The following is a 10,616-nucleotide window of genomic DNA, read 5'->3' as shown; positions in this document are numbered from 1 at the left end:
CACTTCATGTTCGATTAAGGTAATTATTTTCTTTGTATGTATTTGTATGTAATTACTAATGTTTTAAAATATATTTCTATTTTTTCATTACTTAAATGTCTCAATACATTTTTACTATTATTCTTCTACTTCTGAGAAGCAACTACTGTAAGGGGTCACATTTAAGAAAATTAATAATGAAAAAAAAGATAATAGGTTTCCCTCAGTGAGTGTATTTTGCAATCAACTTACTCAACTAGATAAGAATTGTAAAAACAATAGATATAATATCAATTTTAGCAAGCCTTTAACAAACAGAAAAGCCCAAGACGATCTACAATGAGACGAGTCTCTTGTGATGTGGCCGCGCGCAGTTCAATCATGTCTGTAATAACAGTAGAGTCAGCACAGATTACAGCTAAAAGCGTTTGATGGATGACAATAGAAGAGCATTGTGGGGTGTCATGGATTTGAAAGAAACGTAAGATGAGGTAAGTACCCGTGATGATGTGATTAATGGTTGTTTAACTGTTAAAATGGCGAATCAGCTTCTAGAGCATTCATCATTTATCTTAGAAGATGGACACTAAACCCCAGGATCATGTTTCATCTTTCTTGAAAGACTGATAAAAGCAACGCTCAATGAAAGATTACATTAAGTCACAGAAGCGAGTGGAACAGTAGCTAGCATGGAGGTGACATCAGGTTTTTGGCTCTCTATAGTGACTGATGATCCTCTGTGTTGAATGACCGCCTCAAGGCTCTCGATCTGTCTCCTCACCTGTGGGCGACACTTTTTTTGAAACATCTCCCAATTGAGAGCATTTGCTTTACATGACATTTGCTGGCAATGTATAGCCGGTCATAATGATTTTGACTCAGGGGGGCCGTTACGTCCAATGCGATCACCAGGCCCACATTTTCTTCTGTAGCTCCGAGGAACTGGTGCCAGACTTCTCGCTGAACGATTAATGAGCGGGAGATACAAAGTCCAGGCACGCGTGATGGCTGCGCGATGGAAGGCACTAAAAGGACTGGCCTTTGTTCAACCGACTGGGAGAGCGGAGGGTAGCGGAGGGCGACTGGAAAAAATGAGGCAGCCTTTGCTAAATAAGTCTGGGTAATCCATCAGATGCCAGGCCTCATTATGGCTGTGGGTAGAGCATGAAAGAGAGCCCTTTATCTGTGTTTCCTGTTCTTATTAGTAGCACTCAAGCAAAAGATAGCAGCAGTCCTCCATTCCACCCTCTACTCCCCCACCTCTGTGCGGTGCTGACACAGAGAAGCAAAGTCATTCTCTGGCCTGCATTCCCGGGCCAGGTCTGTGGGCAGGCCTGCCAAGTTGTGAAGGTAAGAGTGTCTGCGTGTGTTGTCTTTGCGCACAAGTGTGCATGTGTGCACACACGTATCCGGGGAGGCTCAATAGTCGCTGTCGGAAACCCTTTGCCAGCTGCAGCACATCCTCCCCTTCACTGACTGGTAGCCAAATCCAAAACGGTTGGAGCTATTTTAAGCCTCTCGCTCTCAACACGGTGACACACACGCCACTGAAATCATCGCAGTGGGCTCGGCCTCTCAAACATGGGGTGAAACATCTGCACAATGCAGGATTGAAATGGATGGGGGTTTTTTTTTGGGGGGGGGAGTTATTGCATGCTGGTCTGAAGTTTAGAGACCTCGAGTCAGTCCCCGAAGAGAATTTTCTTGTTGAAGAAGCAACTTGAACTATGCCTACTCATCCAACACAGCTGGAAAAACTGCTGAGCATGACAATATAAAGGGTGAATGTGCCAATCCACAATGGTATAAAACCCCACACTGTGTGAGAAAGACACCTGCTATGGCAGAATTTTCTGCCAAATGATTGCTTTCTTGTCCCTCACAGGCTAGTGAATAAGGAGGTGCACTGACAAACTTACACGTGGCGGCATTAAAGATTACAACCGAGTGAAGGCCAAACTATTACTGCTAAATCAACCATTGCTCTTAATCTCCTTCTCGTAACAAGACCACCGGAGCGCTGGTGTTGTTGCAAACAGATGCGGTACCCTCTAAGGCCAGCGGAGGGCAGTAGTTGACAGCGGTGGTGGTCGTGCACGTCACTCTCAGAGCTGTCCATGTGAAGGACGGTGAGGGCTGTGCAACATCAAGGAATCATGAAGTATGGCAGGTGGAGCGATTAATGTCCTGAAAAGGAGCGAGAACAAAATGGCACAAAGGCGACAAATTAGCCCAAAAGATGAGCTTCAATTATCACAGCCGGGGACTACCTGACAGTGGAGGGGTGCCGGGTTGAACTTTTCAAAGAACAGGAGGCGCAGCGTGAGGGTCATTAAAAAAGAGGGGCCGCCACTTAACAGAATGAAAGGCGGCAAACAGGACTGGACTCGTACACTTTGGATGCCCACTTTGGACACTTTGAGGGCATGCAAGAACAGACGCCTCGGTGTGGATATAAAAGCATGGCAGTCAGTCTTCTGACAACCCTCTGCTGCACCCCCCTCCTCCCATCCTCTCCCTCGTTCTCCACTGGCTCATGGATTGGGGCTCTCATCAAGGTGGCGCGGAGTCTTTGGACGAATCCTAAACCAAGGCTAGGAAGAGCTAGCTTGACCATAAACAGGGCAAAAGAAATAAAGCACAGATGAGCAGTGCGGGCTGTGTAATTACGCAGATATACATGGGGTTTTGTGAGTGTGGGTGTAATTTTTACGATCAAGCGCTTTTAAACACCTGTCATGCGTGCACGCTCATCGGTACGGGGCCTATAATCTACATGTCAAAGGTTACCAAAACAAGCTTGCGGCTGAGCGAGCAGTCGGATCAGACAGAGGAGAGCGGGAGGCAAATCAGTTGACTTTCCCCCCCAGATGGGATGACTACTGACAGCAGCTCACAACCTCAACACAAACACAAGCAGCACAGCCACAAAGTCAAACACACGCTGGCACACGCACACGCACACACACACACTTCTGAGTCGCGCACATCTACCATTGCTCGCACACATACATTTCTTACTATCTAGTCCTTCGCCATGAACGCGGCTAATTGGGGCCTGATGAGGAAGTCCACTTCATCCAGAGAAACAATGAAGCAGGCTGCAGAGGATATCGCCAGCCAACACAAATGGAGTCATAGAATGGCCCTACAGATAAAATCTCAGCCAGCGCCTCTGAAAACCCCCACGGGAGCCTTTTCTTCCGTGCCTTTTCTTCAGGTGCTGGCACGGATGAACACGAAGGGGCCTAATTAAGGGTCATTTCCCAGGGGGAGTGAGTTGGACTCGGCTGTATCATTTGCCCAGTCCGATATGCAGCCAAGGCTGCTGTTTTCCATTTATTTCTGCGCCTCAGGCCCGTGTGCTTGTCCTACTTCAGTCCACAAGGTGCTCTCGGTCGGGTAAAAGTGGATGTGCGAGACTGAAGGGCGCGTGGGACGGACGGACGGGGGAGCCCCTCGCTTCTTGTATGACATTGGGAACATGTTTGAATTGAGCCGTTTGGACTTTGGGAATTGATTTAATCAAGGTAAAATTGATTACATTAGCACTACAGTGGGTCATTATCAGCACAGTCTTAATGAGACTTGATGTCTTGATACTCTGACCACAAAAGTCAAATTCATTGATGACTTAGTTGTCAGATTCCTTCAGAGCAACGATGCCCTCAGCACCTCAATGCAGCCACAGAATCGGTTCAAATGAACTAATTAAATATTATTGAACACCACTGAAAAAAAACGCTTTGTTATTGTTATCTTTGGGTGCGTAGCCTCCACGGCTCCAGCAGTGATATCCAAGCAGCCCTGAATTTATCCCTCCTATTCTCCCCACACTCGCCCATTCTTCCAAACACAAAGCTAATATGCGGCGGGCCTGACAGTCACTACTGCGTGAGGAGGCATTTACATAAGCTTGTGTATACGGCCATTGTGATGATAATAGGCGTGTGATCTCCTGTGTCAGCGAATGAGAAAAACATCTCATCCATTCAAATAGATATGTCAGCCAAAGCATTAGCCTCCCCCCTATAATTGGCCACAGAGGTCACCCTGGCAAAGCAGAGAGGCACACATTTAATGTGGCACAAGAATTTCTCGTGCTCACCCCCCCCCCCCCCGCCCCCCCAAATCACCCTCTCTCTCCAGCCGACTGCACGTGCCCGGATACAATGTGATTCCCGGACCCGCTCGGTGGCCAGTCGCAGCTGCCCATCCAAGGGTTGTGTTTCTCTGTGTACGATTTCTTTAATGGTTTCCATTAATATCACTCACGTCCTGCCGTCCCTGTAGAGACGCGTGGCCCGCCTCATACTCTAAATACATTATTTGTGCACTCTGTGGCAAAAGGCTGTGACAGTCAGTTCAGGAGATTACAAACTAACACTGAAACCCGACCTTGCAGGGATGACACTGCCGTTAATCTCGGTGTTCTGGCTTTATAATAACTTTTTTTTTTTTTCTTCAGAAAAGCATGAGACCTATCCTCCTCACACATATTCTCTGAAAGAGACAACAGGGAGACAAGAGGAGAACAGACAAAGAGTTGCTGTTGACAGAATGAACCGAGACTCAAAGACTGTAAGTACAAAATGTACGTCAGCAACGAATCACATAACGCTGACGTACTAGTGCTAGTGCATAATGACAGCTTTCGTAGCTTTCTGTACTTCCGACTCCGGTGGTCCCTTTCTGTAGATCAATCAGTGAAAGTACAGCTTGAGAACTCAACTCTTTAAGATTACAGATACTTACACTTTAATACTTTCAACCCTGAGCCCTACAAAAGTACGTTCACATATAAACTAAACTGCACTCTCAGTAATGTCTCAAGGAAAAGGTATTTTCTCTTCGATTACAGTTGCAGTTTAAACAGTTTGAAATTGGTGGTTTATGTTGTAAATTGAAACTAAACTGAAAAGCTACAAAAATACTTAGTCAGGTTTAAGCAACAGAATTGGTTAAGTTTAGTAAAAACACATCATGGTTTGGCTAAAAATTACTAGGAAATTGAACAAAAGTACTTCTATTCACACCTGGGTGAAACCCTGTGTGTTTTGACCCATCCACCATCCACCATCTTACAGATTCTGTACTGACAGACATTTTTGTTGCCAAAACTTAAAAACTCCCGAAGAAGACGGAAGTTCATTTAGAAAGGACACCACGCATGTTGCAAGTTTTGTTTATTGACACCACGCTGTCCCTGACAAGTCCAAAACTGACGCCAGAGGGATGCGAAGAGAATTATAGTTTGAAGCTTAGCTCTGACCGAGCAAGTCTTTGATGCATTGAGGTACAATCATATCAAATTGGATATACAATCTGATATATAACTAACAGTAAGAATGGATTACGTACAGCATCATATCCTGAGAATCCTTCTTTTGTAGGCGGACAACTTCAATCCAGCGCGGAAATACTGGATTAAAAAGCTAATACAAAAAACAAAACAATGTTAGTTCATTTTTTTGAATGTTTGAACTGAAATTCTGGCCAGATCTTACACATCGCACCTTTAAGCAGTGTCCTAAGAGAAGGGAAAGCCTGTCTCTTTCCCAGATATTGTCGGATCGTAACCGGTGACCATCTGATCTGACTTGGCAAACAGAAGAACATTTAATTTGCTCTGTAGGAGTTATAACAAGCTGTGCCAGGGAAAAACTAATCTTCAGATGTGATGGAAGACGGGAGCCACAGGGTGCCTCGGGCATTATATCGAAAGATAAGAGATACTTGTTTCAGAATCGTACAAAAGAGAAATAATTACTACTTTTTCAGTCCCTTCCAAGTCAAGTTCATATGCATTCATAAAATTCAAAGGCACCTCTGGGCCTCCATGTTGTTTCATGTGCTTTATGTAGCAATCAAATTGCCTCTGAGTGTTCTCTCCCAGAAGGAGTACGGGAGCACAAGGGACTGAGATTGGCCTCCTCATGCGTTAATGTTACACCTCATCTCTGGGCATCGCCGGTAGCTACAGCATGTTTTCCGCACAAGATGATAAAGACAAATCTGATTCTTATGAAGATGAGAGGAGCTCCGTACACAGACCCTTCCCTAACCCGGTTTACATTGTTGTTATCATTACTGCCCAAGGCATTTTTTTTTTTTTAAATGTTTAACAGAGTATTACATCAAGTTCTCCCTCTCCACAACCATTATATACATACCACCCATCCATGACGACATTAATAACTAACTGCCCCCAGTACTTGCCAGGGTTGCATTGTTTGTTCAAGTGGCTCGACTCCTGAAGGAAGCTATGGTCTGTGGTTTCACATCTGTCCTCCAGGGCAGATGTGGAGATCAAGCCATGCCAAGACCACCCATCAGCAAAATATGCTTCTTTAGAAGTAAAGGCTCTTGTAGACAAAAAGGGGAGACAGAATGTGGCATAACAATAATGCAAAATAATAATGTCACAGTGTAAGTCAGAAAAAAAACCTCTATTTGCATGAAATAGGCAATCAAAGACTGAAATGTAACACAGCAGTAGGCCAAGTGTGATTAAAAATGTATTATTTAGAATGTAAAACAGCGTTCTTCATCATCAGGATGTTGTTAATATGCCCTGTAATTAACCAGGGTTTCTCAAATTATCTATTCAATCCTGTTTTAAAGGGTTGGCTCAGCGTGAGTCTGTCCTCCCAAGTAAAGCTTCAGCAAATGCATGTTAAAACAATGTGTTTCCGTTCAAGTGGCACAGCGTTTTTAGTTGTACCGTCATTGTTCCAATGGCCCATTATAGTCCGTAAAATGTCTCATTGGACCGAAAGCCCATTGTATCCTGAAAAACATTGTTCTGACCGCCCATTGCTCAGAAAATAAACACTCTACCTGCAACGAACAGAAGCACATGGCTAATTGTTATGCAGAATGACTTCAGTTTGGTTCAGTTTTCCTTCAGGGCTTCGGGTCTATTCTAACCGAAACAATGTTTTTTCTCCCCAAACCTAACCAAGTTGTTTTGTTGCCTGAACCTAAAAAGATTTTTGGAAGTACGGACTTTCTGGCATAATGCCCTGAAGGCTACCTCTCCCATGTGCACCAAAAAAATCATGACGGTCTGATGATGGCCATTCTGCATAATAAATAAGAGTGTCTATTTTTGGAGCGATGGGCCTTCAGAACAATAGAACAATCAGATTATTGTGGTTTCGGAGTGATGGGCCGTCGGAAAGGAGAAATCCACCTGAAAGTCAACGTTGGTTTCTGTGAACCATGACCCTAACATGTAGATGTAGATACCATGACCCTAACAAAGATGTTATCCTAACCCGAGTCCTATTTGTGCTTAAGCATCTCTTTTCATGATAATGTATATCGGGACTGGACTGGTTGTTGTTAAAGGACTTTTTCTTTAAAAGAAAGTTGTTCCGCTGAAAGCTGTTGTCATTGAGGTCTATGGATCATGCAGAGTGATGTTGCTAACGAATGTTGCAGTTTAAATTTCAAATCTTTTCATTTCTGTGTGGAGCACAAACAGGATTCCATTCACCTTCACTCAAAGGAAACATTTCTGTTTACTTTTTGAATATTCTTTAAAATCCATTGGAGGGATTTTTGTTGCCCTGAATTTGGCCTGCAGGTCTTGCAATGAGATTCAGCTGCTTGAGACAATATGAGGAAACACTACACACTCACATCCAATAATGCGTAGACGGCAACATAATCCCACTGTGGTAATGAGATTCCTGCAGCAACGGTGTGCGTCTGAATGTCAGGCCGGTGCACGGGAGCGAGATCCACTGAAGGTTACTGAATGCCCGACTAAATTTGCAATGCTCTGGATGGCTTATTCATCAAGCAATTATAGCTGTTCAGCTGCTGACGCGGTTGATCCCAACAGTCCATCCGATGTGCTTGTCAGGGAGGCCCTTTAGGCGCGGGATTAACATCTGGATTGTGTCTGAATGTGATTTATCTGGATTATCTTTGAACCTGACATTACAATCTGACTCCAGCACTCCAGTTTAGCCCCTTTGGTTCAAACCGGGGGCCACATTGCGTCCCTTTTGGACGTGTCAGAGACAGCGTGTCGGTTGTCACTTCTTAGTTGTTACTTGTCTTTTCAAAATAAACTTCTGTCTCCACAGGAAGTTCAGGTTGAGGCAAAAAAAAAAAACACTTTTAGATTTAGGAAAAGAGCGTGGTTGACTGACTAACGACTCATGAGACAAACGAGTCACTAGTGTGACTAACAGCACCAACGACTCGCATGACTAACGACGAAAATGACCTGCGAAAGGCCTAAAATGCGCTATCATGACTACTATATACTACTATATAATCTACACATTCCCCATGAGATCAGGTTGTTTCTGAAACCAATCTGAACACCCAACACTTACTATATGTGGACAGCAGCTGCAAAGGAGATCACCGTCAATTTCCATATTAGTCACTTTATATAAAAAGCAGTTTCCCGCATCGTGGCAGTGAATTTGTTTTTGCGTCGCCAAGCGAGGGCCTCCCTGCCTTTCACTGAGCCAAAAGAAACTCCTACACGCTCTGTTTCCCTTGCAGTGCAAATATTTGAGAGAAAGTACAACATTTTAACCCTAAAATGTTTGTTACTTTCACGGTTTTTAACAGTGGACACGGTCGTATAGACATTTGTACAACCTACGGCGAATCAAAACAAGAAGGAACAGCCTTTCTTTATGGTCAAAATGTTGCTTTCCATCTGGTGTGACACAAATCGCAGCGACAACGAGACAGAGGACTGAATTCTCTCTGGCATAAAGGGAGGTGATAGGAATACAACATGTGACTTGGTGGATATTCTGTTAAGTGTCCATAGCTCTTAGAATGAACGAGGGAACGGACAGTCTCTGTTTGGGGTCTCGACGGTATTTCCATTTAAACAGCATCATTAAAAACGATAGAGGGAGAGAGAGAGAGAGAGGCAGGGCACATTGAGAAAGACTGACACATACACTTTCTTTAATGCTGTGCTTCAAATCCTTCCCTCCAGTGCAGAGTGTATGCATGACTGAAATACAGGCTGAAATGTAACTTGATTATTTGATTGGATATTCTTGCAGTTGAGTTGCCTCCTTAAGGATCACTGCGTGTGGACACAATATATGGATCGGCTTGTTTTGATAACGCAAACCCATTCACAGGCCAACGAGTTGAGCTAAGTGAATGAATCTCTCTAAAGATGCAACAACACACTTAACCATGGTAGCGCACAACGCACACATAATGTTCATTTGTATTAGTTAATGAGAGTGAATATCCACATCATAAATAATGGGACTTCCAAGAGGAGGCCAGCTTTTTAACCAAAGGCAGCCCACTGCTCTGCACCGAGCAAGAATTGCTATTGCCGCTTTAAATGCGCATAAGCAAACAGAAGTGCGCACAGAGCCGAAGATGAACAGAAGGGTGGCAGTAATCTAACATGCAGTTACACTATGCAAGGCGGCTTGAGCTCTGCGCTCCTCCTTAGGCATAATTCAGCCTGCCTGCAGCATGGGATTATTTCAGTTGACAGCGGGAAAATACTGCAAATGAACCTGTTTTTTTTCAAATTCGCATTTTATTAGCACATATAGAATGTCTGTATACAAATCGTTATTGGAAATGCGTCAGTAGGAAACAGCTTAGATCCACGGGTCTCTATTTTTTTGCAATTCTTTCCAGGCACAAAATGATCGTGACCGCTGTCCAGGGTGCTGATGTTGGAGCTGTCCGGGTTGCTTTCTGTCATCGGTGTCATTTTGCTGTGCCACTTTCTGCTGTGACTAGGCCTGTGGTTTGCCATTTACCACCCCTGTTTACCTCTCTGTAGATACTGTGCATGTATCAGGTCTGATTTGCAGAGCCTCTATTACATTTATTTTGTGTGTAGTTATTACAAAAAACGGCCTCAATCTATGTGTAGTTGTCACACACTTGCAGTCATTGTGTTTGAATCGGAGTGCCTGAATTTGAGAGAACAGCTTCTCTTTATAAAAGTGAATCAAAACACAAACATAGCAAATGGTAGAAACTCAATTAGTGGTGCTATTCTGCAACAACAGATTTCGGTTTAGGGTCATTTTGGATGCCACAATGCGGTGACTAGTAGCAGCAAACAGAAAGGGAATACTCATCAAACCTCCAAACTTTGCACCAGTGTTTGTGGATTTGGCTGTGGCTGCCCACGAACCCCTGATGTTTTTCCATCACAGATGCATTGTTGCCTTCACAAAGAGGCGGCTCTGAAAGAGCTTTGTTTGAAACTGTACAGCAGAGGTCATATGGTCGGTAACCCCCCAATAGCCCCCATTTTTTTAGTCTTCCGCCATTTTGTCCGGTAATCCATTTGGGTGTGCACCTGCTGAGCGCTGTGAGAGGACTGACATTCTGCCTCACCTCAAGGCCAAAGTTGTTAAAAGAAATTGTGGTGAATGTCACCCGCAACCCTGTAAGTATAAACGGTTACAGACAGATGGCTACAGATGGATGGATGCATAATAATATACAGTTATGTTAGGGATTCATTTAATACATTGTTTGTATTGATAGGCCAGTTTGTTGGCAATAGTGCCATGCTCAAAAGCAAAATGCTAAAAGAGAAAAAGAAAAGCAAGACGAGGAATCATTTCCAATCATACCAGAGCTCCCCAGTTTCTGCAAAAAGG

The sequence above is a fragment of the Pholis gunnellus genome (assembly GCF_910591455.1).
Source record: "Pholis gunnellus genome assembly, chromosome: 7".
NCBI classification, from domain to species: Eukaryota; Metazoa; Chordata; class Actinopteri; order Perciformes; family Pholidae; genus Pholis; species Pholis gunnellus.
Note: the sequence above shows the minus strand (reverse complement) of the source record.